This window comes from Schistocerca gregaria, chromosome 1 (assembly GCF_023897955.1).
Source record: "Schistocerca gregaria isolate iqSchGreg1 chromosome 1, iqSchGreg1.2, whole genome shotgun sequence".
NCBI classification, from domain to species: Eukaryota; Metazoa; Arthropoda; class Insecta; order Orthoptera; family Acrididae; genus Schistocerca; species Schistocerca gregaria.
In genome coordinates, this window is record NC_064920.1 from 1,039,931,052 (window position 1) to 1,039,949,319 (window position 18,268).

Here is an 18,268-nt window from a genome sequence, read left to right on the forward strand (position 1 = left end):
TGAGAAGTAGGGACTCATAGTGTTTGCATGTGTGTTAATAATTCAGCAAGGGACTGGATAACAGCATTGCTGGTTCTAAGGACAATTCCAAAAACTTTGTGCGTGCACAAGTGGTGGTTCATGGACTTGCTATATTGTCCACAAGACTCTTCGATGGTGATTGTGCACCTGCACAGTTTCAACAGTTGGCTGCTAGCCATCTCTACAAGGACTACAGTGGGTCTACACCTTTGATGACCCACCAATACCATCATTTCTACAAGGACTGCAATGGGTCTGCACCTCTGGTGGCCCACCAATAGTAATCTCTACCAGGACTACAGTGGGTCTGCTCTGTGATGACCTACCTACCGATAGTCTTCAACGTCGACTGACTCTGCTGTGGCCTATTACCTGTCTGCATGTCAAGAGTCAGCACTGTCTTTCCGTTGGAAGGACAACACTACTTCTTCAAGACTGCATGGAAATCCACTACTTCTGTGTGCATTTTCTTTTACTACTCAGACTTTGAGAAAAACACTGCAATTTTTACTTTGATGAATGATGAGGACTGTCTTTATGGACTGTGAGAAAATTTTAGCTTTTGACCAACATTGTATCGATAAGTGTGTGCATTTCATTTCTTTGTTTTTGTAATTATGAAAAAAATTTTCAAATCTGTATTGGCCACTGCCCAAAACAACTTGTAAATTTTTTGTGGGTAGCATGGGGGCTATGTAAGTAGGCTATTTAGGTTTTCTTACTGGTAACGCCACATAGCACTCTGTATGAAAAATCACTGGCTGTGCTGTGCGCAGTCTGTGGATAGTTTGCATTGTTGTCTGCCACTGTAGTGTCGGGCAGCGGCAGAGGGATGCTAACAGCGCGTAGCGTTGCGCAGTTCGAGGTGAGCCTCCAGCAGTGGTGGACGTGGGGAGAGAGATGGCGGAGTTTTGAAATTTGTAAGAATTGGTGTCATGAACTGCTATATATATTATGACTAGTGAGGTAAATACATTGTTTGTTCTCTATTAAAATCTTTCATTTGCTAACTATGCCTGTCAGTAGTTAGTGCCTTCAGTAGTTTGAATCTTTTATTTAGCTGGCAGTAGTGGCGCTCGCTGTATTGCAGTAGCTTGAGTAACGAAGATTTTTGTGAGGTAAGTGATTTGTGAAACGTATAATTTAATGATAGTCAGGGCCATTCTTTCGTAGGGATTTTTGGAAGTCAGATTGCGTTGCGCTAAAGATATTGTGTGTCAGTTTAAGTACATTCGTGTATAATTGTTCAAAGAGGACGTTTCACATAGACCAATCGTGTATAAATTTTTCTAAGGGGACGTTCCAACATGAACATAACTGAGCCATGCAGGCAGCGGCATGTTTGCAAAATTCGATTGTTTGCCATATTGCTGGTATTTAGACTCACATTGCACATCCTTATTTACAGGATACAATCTTGCTAGAAATGACTACTTAAAATATGCCTTATTCTTTAATTTCGTATTTATCATTTCATGTTTAGCTGTTATTACTTAGGAAACATAGTATGTATTCCTGCAAACATCGCTTATTTTCTTTAACATTAACTCACAATTGAAATATTTCCTTCAGTGCCCATCCAGAGTCACGGGCTTGGAAAGTATCCAATTTTTTTTAAGACGCTCCATAACATTGACTGCGTAGCAGTCACTGATGTCAGCAGAGAGCAATTGAGGAGCACTCTTTATACTGAGATAGAAATGTTTTCCCTCAGTCTTAATAAGCTTGTTAATATCTTTAACTTGGCTTACGAAAATCCATCCAAGAAATGACTGTGCCCCTTAAATTCAAGCCTTTTACCTATTACATCAGTACATATTCGTCCTCTACATGGAGACTCAGCAGCAAGCCATTCCAATTTTTCATCTAATCTAATACGTTTTGCTGTTGTTCATCCACTGTAATTTTATTATTCTTACGTTTGTCAATAGACATTCAGCATACTGACCTTCTGAAAATCCTTGCTACTGCTACTGCTGCTGTTTCTTCTTCTTCTTCTTCTTCTTGCAGATTTCAAATCAGCTCTAATGACATCGTACAGTCTTTGCTACTCGATCAGCAGAGCCGCAGATTCTGTAACATTAAATGAGAAAAACATATATTTATATGTAAGAAACGTGTATAAAACAAAATGACAGATTACATAAGAAGAAAAAGAAGAATGTTATTCTTGAAGTTCCGACTCTCAACTGCTTTTCGAGCAGAAACTCCAAATCTCTTTCTTGGAGATACCTTTTTCCCCAGCTGCACGCGCAAATTTCTAGGAGTACAAAGAAAAACATGTTCACAGCTCCGAAGATAAAACACCAATCACTTGTGCAAGATGAAGCTCTGTTTTTTGTAGCCTCTGCCTCTCCCCTGCCCGAATAGTTCCGAGTGCTTCTAGCTCCTGGTGAGTCAGCATTCTTCTTGTCTCGTGTGCGAAATCAGACCTTGGGCACAGGAGAAACTGTAGTATTAAATTAGACAATGCATGTAGATATGAAAGGTGTTATAACAAAGTTAAGGCAGGAAGACAGGTTTCAAGAAGAAAAAATAATACTTACTTTTTTCTCGAATTTCCGACTTTCCCTCGACTTGTAACTGATCCCACGATATTAATTCTTCTAGAGATTCCCACAGCTCTGAACAATGTGCAGTCCTGTGCTTTTTATATCCTCGCCTCCCTGCTGAGTGAGCGCAGAATCAGCATTTGAGAATATGCTGAATCAAAGGTTGTGAAATCACACACCCGAAACACCAGTTTCCTATAAACACTAGGCAAGTCTCTTCCTCGCAGGATGCAAGGTGAGACTTGTTTCGGACGAGACGACTGTGAGCTGAGACTTGTTCCCACAGGTTTTCTATAGCTTACGCCACACAGCGTCTCCCATATGCAAGCCTCTAGCAGCAAAGGAGGCATTGTGCGTAAAAAAAGAAAAAAAAAGTATTGGAGAGAATTTGCATTAATGTGCACATAACTATTCCAGACAGCAGACTGTGTCTTATGAGCAATAGGTAGGCTCACCGGCTTCCTTAAGGGAGATAAGACAATGTGCGCCCACCCTGAAGTTACTTCTAGACATTGACGTCCACTGTACACGACTCAGAGATGATGCCATCGCAAAAATGTTAGGCATTAATCAAATGTCTTCTTCAATAAGTGTTACTGTCTATCGGTTTTAATTGGTTCATGTTGTAGCAACATAAAGCGAAAATGCGCATGCTAAGTTGAGAATTTCTGGAAATTCCTGCTTTACAATATTGGCAGTGTATAAAAAACAGAGCTCCCGCTAAAAGTCACTCCTGCAGAAGGTTCATAGCTGTAAAGTGATGAGAAGGCCATTTCAGGGCAGCTGCATTAATTGCAAAGTCAGATTTTGAAAGAAATCTTATTTTTAACTAGAATCTGGTATCCATCGATGTGAGTAGACTTAACGTAGTTTTCAATAAACCAATTACAATGGGAATGGCGACTTCGGTTATTTCCAAGACGTATCTCTTTTTCGACTTCCGCTCGGTCTACGAGTTCCAGGCCTCCCTATGTGTATGTAAAAGCAAGATTCTGAAATAAAACTCATTTTCTCTCAATCCCTTACTCTCTCTGCAATGCTTACTTTAATCAGGCAATAATGATATAATGTCAATGAAAGTCTGTAATGAGCGAACAAGATTATAATATATTACAGTTTTTCCACTGTGTAAATGCGGCAGATGACACTAATAAATCTTTAGTTATCCATGACGGATCAACAGAGACTAATAAACTTTGGTGCACCTTAGATCCGACATTACACAGGGAACGACCCACTACTGGATTTCCCGGTGGGAGCGCATGAGAGAATACGCTCTTCGCCTGGTATACGATCCTACAGATAGCACGTAACAATTCCATCACAGATCGTATTCTTCATGTACGATGTGTTCCAGAAAAGTAGGTAGGTCCTCCTAAATTTCCTAAGGTGGTACTTATTTCACTAAAAAACTGTGAATTCAGTGGCATGACGGTTGTATTTGCCTGAGATTTTATAAAAGAAGTATGTTTTCGTGTACAATTTTTTTAGAAGGCCTGTACTGTCATCCTAGGGTCACCACAAAAAGAGGGAGGTTGTAGAGCATATATATGAAGTCAGCTCAATGGAATGGGACAGGAATTCATTATGAAACACTCTCCCAACCAATCTCAGTATTGTGCAATCTGCAAAGGGGACTGACATCCAATCAAGTCATTGGCATAGAATAACACAGCAGGTCTCCCTTTCAAGAACTGAATGTATCATCACACAACATGTGGGGTGGTGGATTTGATATTAAAAATGTTAGTAAGTTGAAATGAATAACACCTTTCTGGCTGGAACACAATTATGCCTAAACAATGCGTATCTTTGACCTTGGAGTCATTTTTTAACATTGCACCAGAGATAGTGCAAATATTTGACATTGTCATCATTTTAAAATTATGCCAGAGGTTTGCAATTATACAGAATTATACGTAAACATCACGGAAGTAGTGCATATCTTTAACATTGGCGTTATTTTAATGCTACATTTACAAGTATGTATGTGTACACAATTATTGCGTAATAATTCATATCTTTGACCTTGGAGTCTTTTTAGTACTACACCATATCCTATTTTTATCTCATAAATAACGCATGTATTTCACTTTCTAGGAAGTGACGAATACCTTTGACCTTTAAGTGGAGGTTACATAATTTTTACAACATATCTAGAGCATCATCTAAATCCTAAATCTGATTGCTTGGAAAGAAGAGAGGGTGGATGTATAAAGCTATCTTGGATATGTATACTGCAATAACATTGGCTGGAGATAGGGGGATAGGGCTGAGCGAAATTTGAATTTTGTTTTTGACTGGCTCTTTCATTTTTCAAGGCGCACAAAGATTAGTTGGATGTAAGTAGTACTGCACTGTAATTGTATGGAGACAGAGGATGAGAGAAGCACATGGTTTTCAGTTTTACAATAACACAATTGGGCTTTTACTACCATTCTGAACTTTTAGTACTGCACTATGAGTTGCTGGCGATAAGGAGGGAGAGGGGGGGGGGAAGAGGGTGTGGTTTCCCACTGATGAGGATGATGATGTCACTGATCAGGATGACGACATCACACGTTCAACGTCATCAGTGACATCATGCATTAGCATCATGATCATATGATTATCTTCAAGATCATTTCAAGGCCTAAGTGCACCAGAATGCCCAGGTGCCGAGACTACGTCCATTCTAGTTATTACTTCTCTGGTTTCACTTCTCTCATTGTTTTGTTCTACCCCATCTATAAGGTATTCTTCATACATTTCTCTTCTCGGATCGCTAGAGCCATGTTTGGTCTGAAGGCTTGTCAATTAACTTTCGATACTAGCAAGTAATATTGTTTTCAGGTGTGAAGTCTTTCCTTGATGTCTGATTCTCAGGCACCATTCCAACAGAAGTCGTTTGTTTCTTTTATTTCTGCAAGATTCTTACTGTTATCAGTCACCTTTGATGACATTAAAATCACGGTTGGTGTGGCACTTTTCTGTAATTCACTGCTTCTTTGAGTATGTTGCTGCCAAAGCATGTGGTCTGTGTTGTAGTCGTACACAACATTTTTAGCTTTAACATTCATAATGTGATGTGTCTGAACTTCTCTCGTGGATTGGACACGCGATCTCCACGTTATCTGCTTTCTGTACAAATAGTGAAACTGGGCTGACCGGACTTTCAAATTACTGTTGTCACGCACGTAGACTAGCCGCATGCCAGTGATTTTCCTGTTGTCGATCAAGTTGGTCATTGAAGTCACATGTAAGAATCTTCACGTGTTGTATGGGAACACTGACCAACCTTTCGTCCAGTTGAATCCACACGTTTTCCTATTTTATTAGATCTGATCTACTTTGTCATTTACAGGGGCATTGGAGTTTACTAAATTGAAGGTCTAGTTCGCAAACTTGATTGTTATAAGAATAGTCTGTCGTTCATTGATTCTAAATTTATGGTTTATCTAACGAGTTTGATTCTCACAGCAGACCCCAAGTTCCCAGTACGAGGGACCAATTGGAGAGTCATTTCCGGGTTTTAATCTTGAAGAAACGATAACATTCAGACTCAAAGGTTACTGCTTTCACAAAGAGGAGTTCGTCTGAGGGCTTGTCGCTTGGGGCAACGTTTTAAAAGCGTTGCACCATCATGCATGTTTTGGTTGATTTGGTTTAGGACATTAACACATACAATATTATTGCAGTTATTAGACATAGAAGTTGTCTCACGATGTTTTCTGGCTGTTCTCTTAACAGTGGGGGCCCTAACTACTGAGGTACCAAATCCATTAACCAGTCGGAGATTATTATTATTATTTCGTTTCGTCCGACTTTGGGGCTAAGTTGAACGAATAACTTTTTAATATTCTGTGCCTTTCTATTAGCGAGTATTGTTTCATTCTTTCTAATTTAGCTTTCCTTTCTCCCAAAAGATTTGGATAGTTTGTTTGGTTTTGATTTTGACAAGGAATCTTTCTTTCTTGTCTTTGGTTTTTGCAGTTTTAAATGTGAGCATGTTTTCTGTGGTTTGGAGTTCTCTTGAGTCCTTCTCCGTTTCCTTAAAACAGTTCGGGTATTTTTTGCTTAGCCTGTTTGGATTCATTTTGAGGGTATGGCTATAAAAATCAGTTCTTCCTTTTCCTCACTGCGTCTTCAAGTTTTTCGGTAATTTGGTAAAAGGTTTCATTTCCGATGTGGTTAATTTATTGTTGTGGAACCTGGGGCCAAGGATATTTTTAACATCTTCCTTTTTTATTTCCAGCCTTGCACCTGGACTATATTTGATGAAGGACAATGTTTTGGCTAGACACAGGGCTTTCGCTTTCATTGCTATGTTATAAAGTCTTCTTTTTGCTTTCCATGAGAAGGATTTTTTTGTTACATGTGCTTTTGGTGAGATGGAAGGCCAATTCGGCTTGACTCCTTCTGGATTCGATTGCCTTTTTCTCAAAGGCATTCTCCAGATATTTCAATTCTTTGATGATCTCCATTTTTTTACCCCACTTTCAATCGTTTTGGTGGATATTTTTAGGTTTGTCATTATCTTGGTCTTTCCAAAAGGAGATTTTGACACCTATTTTTTCTGCTTGCCTTTGTAATCTGAGGATCCTTTCCAGGTCTTGGGTAGAAGGCCCATATTATCTGTAAAGGCTAGACAATCAACTTCTCTGCCTCTGTTTTTGTTCCTAGTCGAATTCCGCTAGAGATCTTCGTGTTCCACTCTCTGTCTCACTTTCCTAGGGTGCAGGGAAATAGTAGAGGGGGAACTCCATCTCCCTGCTGTACACCAATTGATATCTCATATGGATCGGAGGGTTCTCCAATGAATTTGACTTTGAAATATCTATTGGTAAGGATTTGTCCGATTAGGTTTGTGGGTTTGTTTTCTAGGTTCAGTCCTTTTAATATAAATATGAGGAATTCTCAGTCTACTGAGTTGTTTGCTTTTTGGATGTAAATGAGTTCGCTTTTGATTGTTGGTAAGCCATGAGGTTTTTGATGTTTAGGATTTGCTCTGGACAGGATCTTCTTTTTCTGAAATCCACTTGATATTCTCCACGTTAATGGGCTAACTGGGGTTCTGTCCTATTTAGTAGCATTTTAGAGAATATCTTAACGTTACATCTATGAGTGAAATTCCCTCGCTAGCAGTTGGGTTCTGTTTTGAACGTTTTCTTGCTAAGTGGGTGGATGAAGGCTGCCTTCCATTCATCATCGTTTTTTTTCAGTAATCCAGATTTCTTCAAAGGTGTTTTGTAGAGAGTGTGTGCCATTTCTGTTGATTTTTTCCAACGTTCAGCTGTGCTTTTGTTTTCTCCTGAGGCATTATATTTTTGTGAATTAAAATTAGTCTGTAGCTCTTTGTTGGGTGGTTCAGAGTTAGTGTTGGTTGTCATTGGTGTCTAAGTCAATTTTTTCTGTGGAATCATCCGAGCTGAGGAGATGTCTGGAATGTTCTTCCAATATTTTACATTTTTGGTTGTTGTCGTAGGCATTTACGTTTATGTCTTGGGGTTATAGGGTTGGTGGACTATATTTGGGTATTTTTTGTTTTAAAGTCTTACAAAAGTTTCCTGTGTTGTATTTGATGAAGTGTTAATTAATCTGGAGAAGGAGTAGGTCTTCTTGAGCTTTGTTTTCTTCTATTGAGATTTTTGCCCCTTAATTTCCTTATGCTTAAAGAGTGTTGTCTGGTATGTTCATTTTCCTGGGATCACCTCTGCTGCAAAGATTTTCTTCTTAGTTCAAGGTGTGTAACATCCTTCTATCCATCAGGCATATCTTTTGGCTTTGGTTTTGAGAGCTGTTTGTTCAGTTTTAGTTATTAGGAGTTCTTTTACTTGATTCCAGTTTTGATTTTGCATGTCTTCAGTTGCGAGGGGAAACTCACAGGAGTTTATTACGCTTTATGAATAATGTTTTAAAATTTTGGTGTACTTGGTTCAGGTTTTCCATTTGTGGATGATTTCGAATTTAATTTTGGAAAGCTAGTGATCAGCAACTATGCTGACCCCTCTAACGACTTTGAAATTTTATATTTCTTTATGGAACATCAGTTTGATTGCCACATGATAGAGTCGAAATTCACCTAGCTATGGGTCTGGTGACATCCATGTTTTATGTATTGTAGGTAGCTTTTTAAAGGCTGTGGATTTTAGGATCATGTTGTATGCTTGGTGTAGTGTTATCAACCTGATGACGTTTTGGTTAGTTCCGTTACATGCTGGGTGGTTTCCAAGAACTTTTTTTTAAATTTCTTCTCCTCCCCTAGCTGGATACTGTAGTCCCCTCCAAGTAAGACATGGTGTTTTTCTCGAATATTTATCACAAAGTCATGTGATGTTCCAAGAAGCATTTCACCTTTTTTGCCGTTTCTATAGTCTTCATTTATGCTGGAACGTGGAGACAGAATTATTGGTATTATTATTGTTTTCATAAAAGTCATTCCCTATCTATATGGCCAGGGCGCACCATTTAAGTCTCGGTTTATTGTTCCACACCAGATGAAAAGTGTGCCTAAGGAAACAGTGTGCAGAGTGAAGATGAATAACGGGCGAAAAATGTAGTGGTGGCAGTGGACGAATTGCGTCTGTTCTTCACGACATGTTTCGACTAATTTTTAGATATACTGGGTGATCAAAAAGTCAGTATAAATTTGAAAACTGAATAAATCACACACATACTTGGAATGACATGGGGTTTTATTAGAACCAAAAAAAAATACAAACCCACAAAAAAATGTCCGACAGATGGCGCTTCATTTGATCAGAATAACAATAATTAGCATAACAAACTAAGACAAAACAAAGATGATGTTCTTTACAGGAAATGCTCAATATGTACACCATCATTCCTCGATAATAGCTGTAGTCGAGGAATAATGTTGTGAACAGCACTGTAAAGGATGTCCGGAGTTATGGTGAGGCATTGGCGTCGGATGTTGTCTTTCAGCATCCCCAGAGATTTTAGTCGATCACGATACACTTGCGACTTCCGGTAATCCCAAAGCCAATAATCGCACGGACTGAGGTCTGGGGACCTGGGAGGTCAAGCATGACGAAAGTGGCGGCTGAGTACACGATCATCACCAAACGACGCGAGCAAGAGATCTTTGCGTCTAGCAATGTGGGGTGGAGCGCCATCCTGTATAAACATCGCACGTTCCAGCAGGTGTTTGTCAGCCAGGCTAGGGATGATGCGATTCTGTAACATATCGGCATACCTCTCACCCATCACGGTAGAAGTTTTGCTGTCCAGCGCCATCTATCGGACATTTTGTGGACTTTTTTTTTGTTGTTCTAATAAAACCCCATGTCATTCGAAGCATGTGTGTCAATTTTTACCTCTCTATCTACATTATTCCGTGGTTTATTAAAAGTTTACACTGACTTTTTGATCGCCCTGTAGGTTAGGAAACTTCCTGGCATCCAATGTATGTGCTGAGCGAGGCGACTGCAACTGGCTGGAAAATCAGACCACCTGTGGTCGGTCACAAACAGAAGACGCCATTAGGGCTTGATGTGTTTGCCTTCTAGTTAACGACGCGAGCGCGATCGTGGTAGCAACACGAGGCGGCACGTAGGGCAACGGCTGGGCGGCAGAGGCGGCGGTGGGAGCCGGACTGAATTGGCGTTCGCCAAATTGGATAATGCGCTGCCGTCAGTGTGGCTGCGCTCGCCGCTGGGGACCCGCAAGCGGCGTCCCGTCCCGGCTGGTCGCGTCCTGCCACAAGTGGAGCGGCCGAGCGCGCCGTGTGCAGCCTGCGGCGACTCCAGGTCAGTGCGGCCGGCGGCGACGCGCAACGCGCCTCTCTCTCCTCCCCTGTCCTCTCCTTTCTCCTCCTCTCCTACCTGTAACATCACACTTTGTGCTTCGCGGGTCTGGTGACGAGCGGCAACGAGCAGCAAAGGACATCCGGTGCTACGTCATGCGGATTTCGTGCTCCGTGCGCGCTGAGTGGGTCGTGCATCGCTGAATATTGGCGGAAAGGCGATATCTGCCCAGTGCATCGTGCATTGAGATGAGTGCTGCAAGTGTATTCTCAAAGTTAGTGAAACTGCTGTAGAGGCGCAACAAGAGAACGACTATAGTGCCGGAAAAACGAACCACGATAAAGTAAACCTTAATAGGTTCAGTTGAAGATTTTTACGATGATGATAATGATGTGGTATTGAAGGGTGCATCACTATGTATGTGGTCGTAAATGTTTGCTGGAAGACCTCAAGCAAATCTTCGTAACGGTTAGTCATCTCAGCTGCTTTCGTATGTCATCATATTCTGGGGTAATTCATCGTTGAGTAGAAAAGTATTCATTGCTCAAAAACGTGTAATCAGAATAATTGCTGGAGCCCACCTACGGTCATCCTGCAGACATCTATTTAAGGATCTAGGGATCCTCACAGTAACCTCACAGTATATATATTCACTTATGAAATTTGTTGTTAATAATCCAACCCAGTTCAAAAGTAACAGCATTGTGCATAGTTATAACACCAGGAGAAAGGATGATCTTCACTATGCAGGGTTAAATCTCACTTTGGCACAGAGAGGGGTAAATTATTCTGCCACAAAAGTCTTTGGTCACCTACCAAACAGCATCAAAAGCCTGACAGATAGCCAACTAACATTTAAAAATAAATTAAAAGAGTTTCTAGATGACAACTCCATCTACTCATTGGCTGAATTTTTAGATATAAATTAAGGGAAAAAAAACAACTTAAAACACTAGTGTCATACAATATTTTGTGTAATGGAATATCTTCTACAGACATCTTTTATTAACCTGACACGTTCCACATCATTACGAAATGTCGTATTCATGATCTATGGAACAAGTATTAATCTAATCTAACCTATTGCTGCCTGCATTCTACTGCACCAAAAATATACTTCATAAAGGGACAACATTGAACGTCCCGACGAGTTTCGAATTAAGGCTGGCCAATAAAAAATATTTCTTTTTGTCTATATTGCAGAGATAAAATTATTCCTTTGGTTTGTCTTCAGTTCTTTAAGTCAGGGAATGGAATATTATTTTTCCCTACGTTTAAGAATCTGTTGATGGTTCAATGGAACCGGATCCGCACCATAAAACTGGAAAGATATGCAACTTAAAGAAGCAATAAAGTTTGTTGTACAACCACGGAATGTGGGTTTTCGAAACAAAAAGACAATGAGTCAGTTCCTGCAAAATGGAATTTTGATTTCAGTTCCTTAACGTTTTTGCCCTACTCTCACTGCTGCAACCTTTAGCAACTCATCTCGAAACCAAGCACCAGATAATATTAGTGACGTGTCGTGGTGGTCCGAGGGTCTAAGTCATCACGCCGAGACATGATTTAAAAACGGTAAGTAAAGAGACAAAGTACGATTACATCTTTCTGATTATCTCTTCGTTTTTGTGTGGAGTTCGACGAACTACTAGTATCAAATCAGTAACTGTTACGTACACTAACTAACAGATTTTTTAAAAACAAAACCGTTGCTCACTCCACTGATCTACGGCAGTAAAAATTGCAGAATTCGTTTCTGCTATTGTGAAATGAGAGCAGTCACTTCAGTGTAAGTTAACAGGGTGAAGTGACATACAGTTTTCTTCTTCTCCTGATTAGAGTCTTACGTTAAGATGAAACTAACTGCTCGTCTTTAGATGTGACAGTTTGTGTATAGCTTCATACAAGAAAGATAGAGTTATTCTCGCTAGTTTAACTCAGTTTAACTGTTGGTATCTCTGTCTCGTGATGACTGTGTGTTGTGTGATGTCCTTAGGTTAGTTAGGTTTAAGTAATTCTAGGGGACTGATGACCATAGATGTTAAGTCCCATAGTGCTCAGAGCCATTTGAACCATTTGAACTGTTGGTAAATATTGCCCTGTAAACAAGCCTGGAAAGGACTGTATCCTGGTGGTTCATGGCATTTCATTTTACAGCTTGCTGACGTATTAAGTATGTACTTCCAGTGAACCGTGCTTGAAGCTTTGGAGTTCGAGAAGGGCAGTTTGACTCATTGTTTCACAAATTTTCGCAAACTGTTCAGGATAAATACGACGACATACGTTTTTGCCAAGCAAGAACTCGTCTGCGATGTCAAAATATCTGCAGATTACTTTTGTGCAAAGCGCTCAAGTAAAACTAATGTCGCAGAGGAATCAGAATTCAATCCTCAACATGTATACGTCTGCATTGAAAACCAATTATGTTCTGTGAAAGATAAGCAGTCACTGATAGTGTATTGAAGATATTACAACCGGCCGCTCCTTCTGAATGCATTAAGTTAAATACCACCACATTGTTAAGTATTGTAGTTATTTCTGTCCTATGTCAGGTAATTTATTGCTAACAATTATCACCAATTATCACCCTTACTTCACTTCATGCCCTTGTGAATTGTTTCGAATATGATCCATGAAACATCGTAAAACTAAACTAAACTGACAATCAAGAATGGTCCTACAAGGAACATCCATTTCCTGAGGCAGTACGACGTAACGCTCCCAAACATCGGAAAAAATCACTTTTGAAGATTAAACTGTTTCTGGGCGCTGTAAACTAGAAAACTTTCTAGGAGATTAACGTACTCACGGTAATTAATTTCTTTATGTATACAGTTCAGCTAACAAAAATTGTATAAATTACTTTCAACTACAAAAAAAGTGAACAAACCATTCTCATCATTAGCAAATATCTCATGTTCCCTTCCTTGCACAACACATTGGAGACAAACTTAAATTCTCGAGCATATGTAGCAATTGTGCTGTTTAATTTGTCTAAGTTACTTCTAAAAGCTTTACAAACAATATATTAATATAACATAAAGAAGAATTCAAATACAATTTACACTGTTTAAAAAAATGGCTTTGTGGGCACGAAGCGAATACTGCTATAGATGTCGTTTCATTGTCATTATTAATTAGTTGTTTAATAATAATAATTTTTGATATATTGATAATGGTTAAGCTATACGTTAACATCTAATAACCGTTTTAATTCATTGTATTTAAGTTCAATGAAAGATTAATTTTAAAAAAAGCAGCTGAATGCATTGCGAAATAGGTTAGTAATCGTTAAACATTTACTTTACTTTTATTAAAATTCGAAATGTATTAAGAAACAGAAATTTTCTATCAAAAAATATTATGTCATAATTTTTAATAAAGATAACATCATTTTATTTTTAACTACTGACCCAATGAAAGTGGATTAAAATGTAACAGATATGGATAATATCTTTATGTGTAATAAAAAAATTACATACATCATTATTATTGTTCAGTCTCAAGGAAAAAAGCCTTTTAGTTGTTGTTCGATGTTTCACATATTTGTACTAAATTTTAATTTATTGTTAATACTTATATTTTCATACAAATAGTAATTAAAAATTAGAAAGTGATATTCTTGTTTAAGAAATATGATTCAATATTTGTTAGAGTAATTTTTCCATTTGTTAATAAATAAGGAATTCAAGTAGAAGTAAAAGAACTATCCTCTATAAGTAAGACAGCGCTATTCTATCCCTTTCCAGCGAAGACCTCAATACTATAAATATGTTGAGGCCTTCAAATGCTGTAAATACGAAGAAATTCGATGAAGGTTACAATATAATGACCCCTTGGTGGTTAATAACGTTTTAAATGGCTCTTTGGTGCAGAAAGAAGGAGGAATATCAGATAAAGTATGTAACTAAACCGCGAAACACGTCTTGGCGTCTTCTAACACAAGTTCGGGAACGAATTTAGCAGACACGGTACAGCATCTCCTGGCCTGTGCCAACACCAGTGATAAGCGTGTAGGCAGAGCCGCCTGGCAGCCACAGCGACGGCGGCCGGGCGGTCGCAATTTGCGGCGAGCGCCGCGTGGGAGGCGGCCATTGTCCAAATCACGCAGCGCCCTTAGTCGGCAGTAAAGAGGATGTGAGCGACGGGACGGGCCAGCTGGAAACTACCGCCAAGGACGCCGCCTCCTTGGCCGCCACGGGGACCGATTGTTGCTCAGCTATCGTCACCTACCCACGTCGCTGCTGGCTCTCAAGATGGTGTGGGAAAACAGGCGAAAAATACTGCTATACTTAAACAGTTGCACTAAGGTGACAAAAAGGATGGGGCATTTGAATTCCAATGTTGTATTACGTCTCAAGTGACTTCGATTTTCGAAGGATATTAAACTTTACGCGGGTAGGATTTGTAAGTTTAGAGGAAGATTTCGATAATGTTGAGTAGAATACATTCGGAATTCTGAAGACAGAAAGGATAAGGGAGCAAAAGATTGTCTACAACTCGCACTGAAATCAGACAGTAGTTATAAGAGCTTTCTACTGACGAGTCAGGAACATACTAATATGCAGACTGACAACCGATTAGGAATCAGAATACTTAAGACTGAAAAACTGCAATATTTTCATATAAGATATATCCAGACCGCCCAAACTTCAAACAATTTGGCATTATTGCTGTCATCCTCTGTACAGGGCACTGGTCACAGAAGGCAATGAATCATACGGCTTGTGGTTTGCTGCTATCTGCATTAACGCTATGTGCCAAAGCCAGATTTCTTCGCATTGTCCTCGGTTCTTCCCATTAGCGATCGTAATTGAGAAGGGAATGAGACACGGTGGTAGCTTATCCCAAATGTTATTTAATCTGTATACTGACACAGTAGTAAAGGGATACAACCAGAAATTTTTCAGGAGAATTAAAGTTCACAGAGGAAAATAAAAATTTTGAAGTATGCCGTTGACATTGTAAGTTTGCTAATACACCAAAGGAATTGGAAGCTTAGTCGAGCTGAATGGACAGTGCCATGAAAATAAATTATGAGACTGTACGTAGGGTAATGGAATGTAGTTGAAGTAATCAATCAATGTTGAGGGACTTAAATTATGGAATGAATCACTAAATGTAGTAGATAAGTTTTACTATAAGCAACAAAATAAATGACGGTGGCGTTAAGTGGGGAGGATATAAAACGCGGACTGGCAATGGCAATGAAATCGTTTCTGAAAGAGATAAATTGGTTAACATCGAATATAAATTTAAATGTTACAAACTCATTTCTGTACGTGTTTGTCTCGAATGTGGTCTTGTTTAGAAATGAAACATGGACGATGCGCAGTTCAGACAAGAAGGGAATAGAATTTTTTGAAAAGTGTTGATGCAGAAGAATGCTGAATATCAGATGGATAGATTAGATAACTAATGGACAGGTATTAAATCAACTCACTAGAAAAGATAGCATAATTTCACTGAAAGAAGAGATAGATTTGTAGAACTCATCTTGAGACATCAAAGAGTAGCCAGTATGGTGATGGAGGGTAGCGAGAGAGTTAAAAATTGTAGAGGGAGACCAAGGCTTGACAACAGGAAGCGGCTGTAAGTGCTTTTTTAGTCCCAATAGTTATTCAGGATGACCATATATACATAAGACAGGCTAGTGTGGATAGCTGAATCACACCCGTCTTCTGAGTGACAACCACAACAGCAATATTGAAATGCAATGTTGCTTACTTTTTTTCTGAGATTGTTTTAGAGCATGAGTGGACAACCGGCGAGCTATTGGTCACATCCGGCTCATGACTGAAATTCTGGATTGACATAAAATGAATGTTCTCTGAAAAAAGCGTTTTTGAGGCATGATTTGCTGGCTTGGCGTGTTGGGAAAGGCGTGTCCTTCATATCGCTGCGTCACCCAATAAACATTAATGTCACAGACATAGTTTTAACCTTGTGCGCTAGGAGCGTTGTGATCGCGTCATGTGACGAGACAGCCCGCGAGCTTAACCCTAGCAATACCAACGCATTTCCCATAGAGCACATTGTCATTGGGGGTGGGAGAGTACTCTATGTCCAAACTAAAGAAATTAAAAAAAAAAACAATTTCCTTAACTGTTGTCAGCTTATATGAACAACTTACTTTTTGAAGAGGTACTAATTTGTTAGTAGTGTCCAGAACATGGAACTATCTATTGCTACTAAAACATACTTGCACCCGCTTCCTGTAGACAAGGTTTTGTCTCTGTCTACAAATTTTAACTCTCTTATTACCCTCCATCATCCAACTGCCTACTCCTTGATACCTCAAGATGAGTTCTGTCGATCTATCGCTTCTTACCAATTTTAATAACGTGTACTACTAAGAGGGGATGGCATATTTCTTAAAGAGATATTGATATGTAAATAAGGTCCTGAGCCTGAAAATACAGAATATGAGATTCATTGGTAAACTGACATATACCATAAGACATAAATTTTTAGTTTAAGTTTTAATGCAAATTTTCCAATCTATATATGCCGTCTGGTGGGAAAAAATCATTAAAAACAATAAATATTTTTGTTTCGGAATTTTAAAATATAAAATAACTGAGTGAATTATAATATTTTGAAAAGGTTGGCATAAAGTCCCACCCCCCCCCCTCCCCCTCCCGCCCTCCGCTATGGCTAGTGTTAAGTAAATAATGAGGCTTGTGGGTCGACAAAGTTTGCTCATGCCTGTTTTATAGTATACTCACTATGTTATTCATTAATACGTCTGGAATTCAAAGTGTGTACACAATCTGTCTTTGAAGCAGGTGCTGTCTACAGGGCACCTAACTGTACCACGAATTAAAACAGTCGTTTGGCCTAGACTTGCTTCCTAGAAAGTTTAGACGCAATTTCTTTGCCGATTCGTAAATCACTGCTCGAAGCTGAGCGGTATGGTCTTCCCGTTAATATTTCTTACACCTAATAGGTATTTTCTTAAAAGTTTGTCACTTGACGTTAAGACTGTTACAGGAGTTGTAATTATGATCAGTGGATGAAATGCTGACACGTTTTCTAAAATGATGGTCTTATTACTACCTAAAATGCACGTATAAGTATCGTTAAGCAGGTAAATTAAAACTTCGTCGATAAATCTTTTCAACATCGCATATAAAAACCTCATAATAATGTCAGGGTAGAGCATGTAATGTGGGCTGAAGTAAAACATCCCAAATAACCTAGGTCGGAACTGCACCATTGTGTAGCTACTACGGTCATAAGATGACAGCCAGTCACAGCAAGTGCATTGAGGTTTAATCAGTTAAGCGAAAGTTAATGTGTTTGGTTGTCTCTAGCAGTGCAATTTTCTCCGACTAAGCTATATTTGTCAGAATGAGAGTGCATTCAAATTTACTGTACATTACCAAAAATAAAAACATGTGTGAGTTTTATTTCATTATTAATAACATTCCACCTTGCAGTACCACATGTTACTGCAGTGCTATTATGATGCAGTGCGGGTTATCTTTATATATGAATGGCATTACGGTAATTCCTAGCCGAGTTTATTTAATGGTCAAGCTTTCTCAAGTAAATCTCACAAAACATTCGCGTGTAATATAACCAGCTAAGGACAGGAATTTAAAGGGTGCCTAGCTTTTACTGTGCAGCTGAAAGCATTATCTTCAGATGGTTTAATCAGCATAACAGGCATTAGCTGGGACAAGTTAGATTAAATATGCAAGATTCACGCGCTTGTCGCTGATTTGCCTTCGTTTTATTTCTGTAGCTCCATACCGGTGTGTTTCCATTCTGTATTTGTATACGTAATATAGTGAAGATAATATTAATTGCCATTTACTTGTGAACAGCATTCGAGCAGGATTCAGATCATTGCTGGGCGTAGTGGCGAAAAAGTTTTACAACGGATGACGTTTATGGGACGAGTAATCAACGTGAATCGACAGATTCGTAAGTGCAGGTGAAAGA

At 39.2% G+C, this 18,268-nt stretch overlaps 1 protein-coding gene across 1 annotated transcript in view; it reads left to right on the forward strand.

The window, feature by feature from the left end:
• Positions 1–10,189: 10,189 nt before the first annotated feature.
• LOC126279746 (solute carrier organic anion transporter family member 74D) overlaps positions 10,190–18,268 on the forward strand; it is a 245,204-nt gene continuing 237,125 nt past the window's right edge. The window contains exon 1 of the mRNA XM_049979702.1: positions 10,190–10,321. The gene's annotated coding sequence lies outside the window, so the exon portion shown is untranslated. The remainder of the gene's footprint in view (positions 10,322–18,268) is intronic.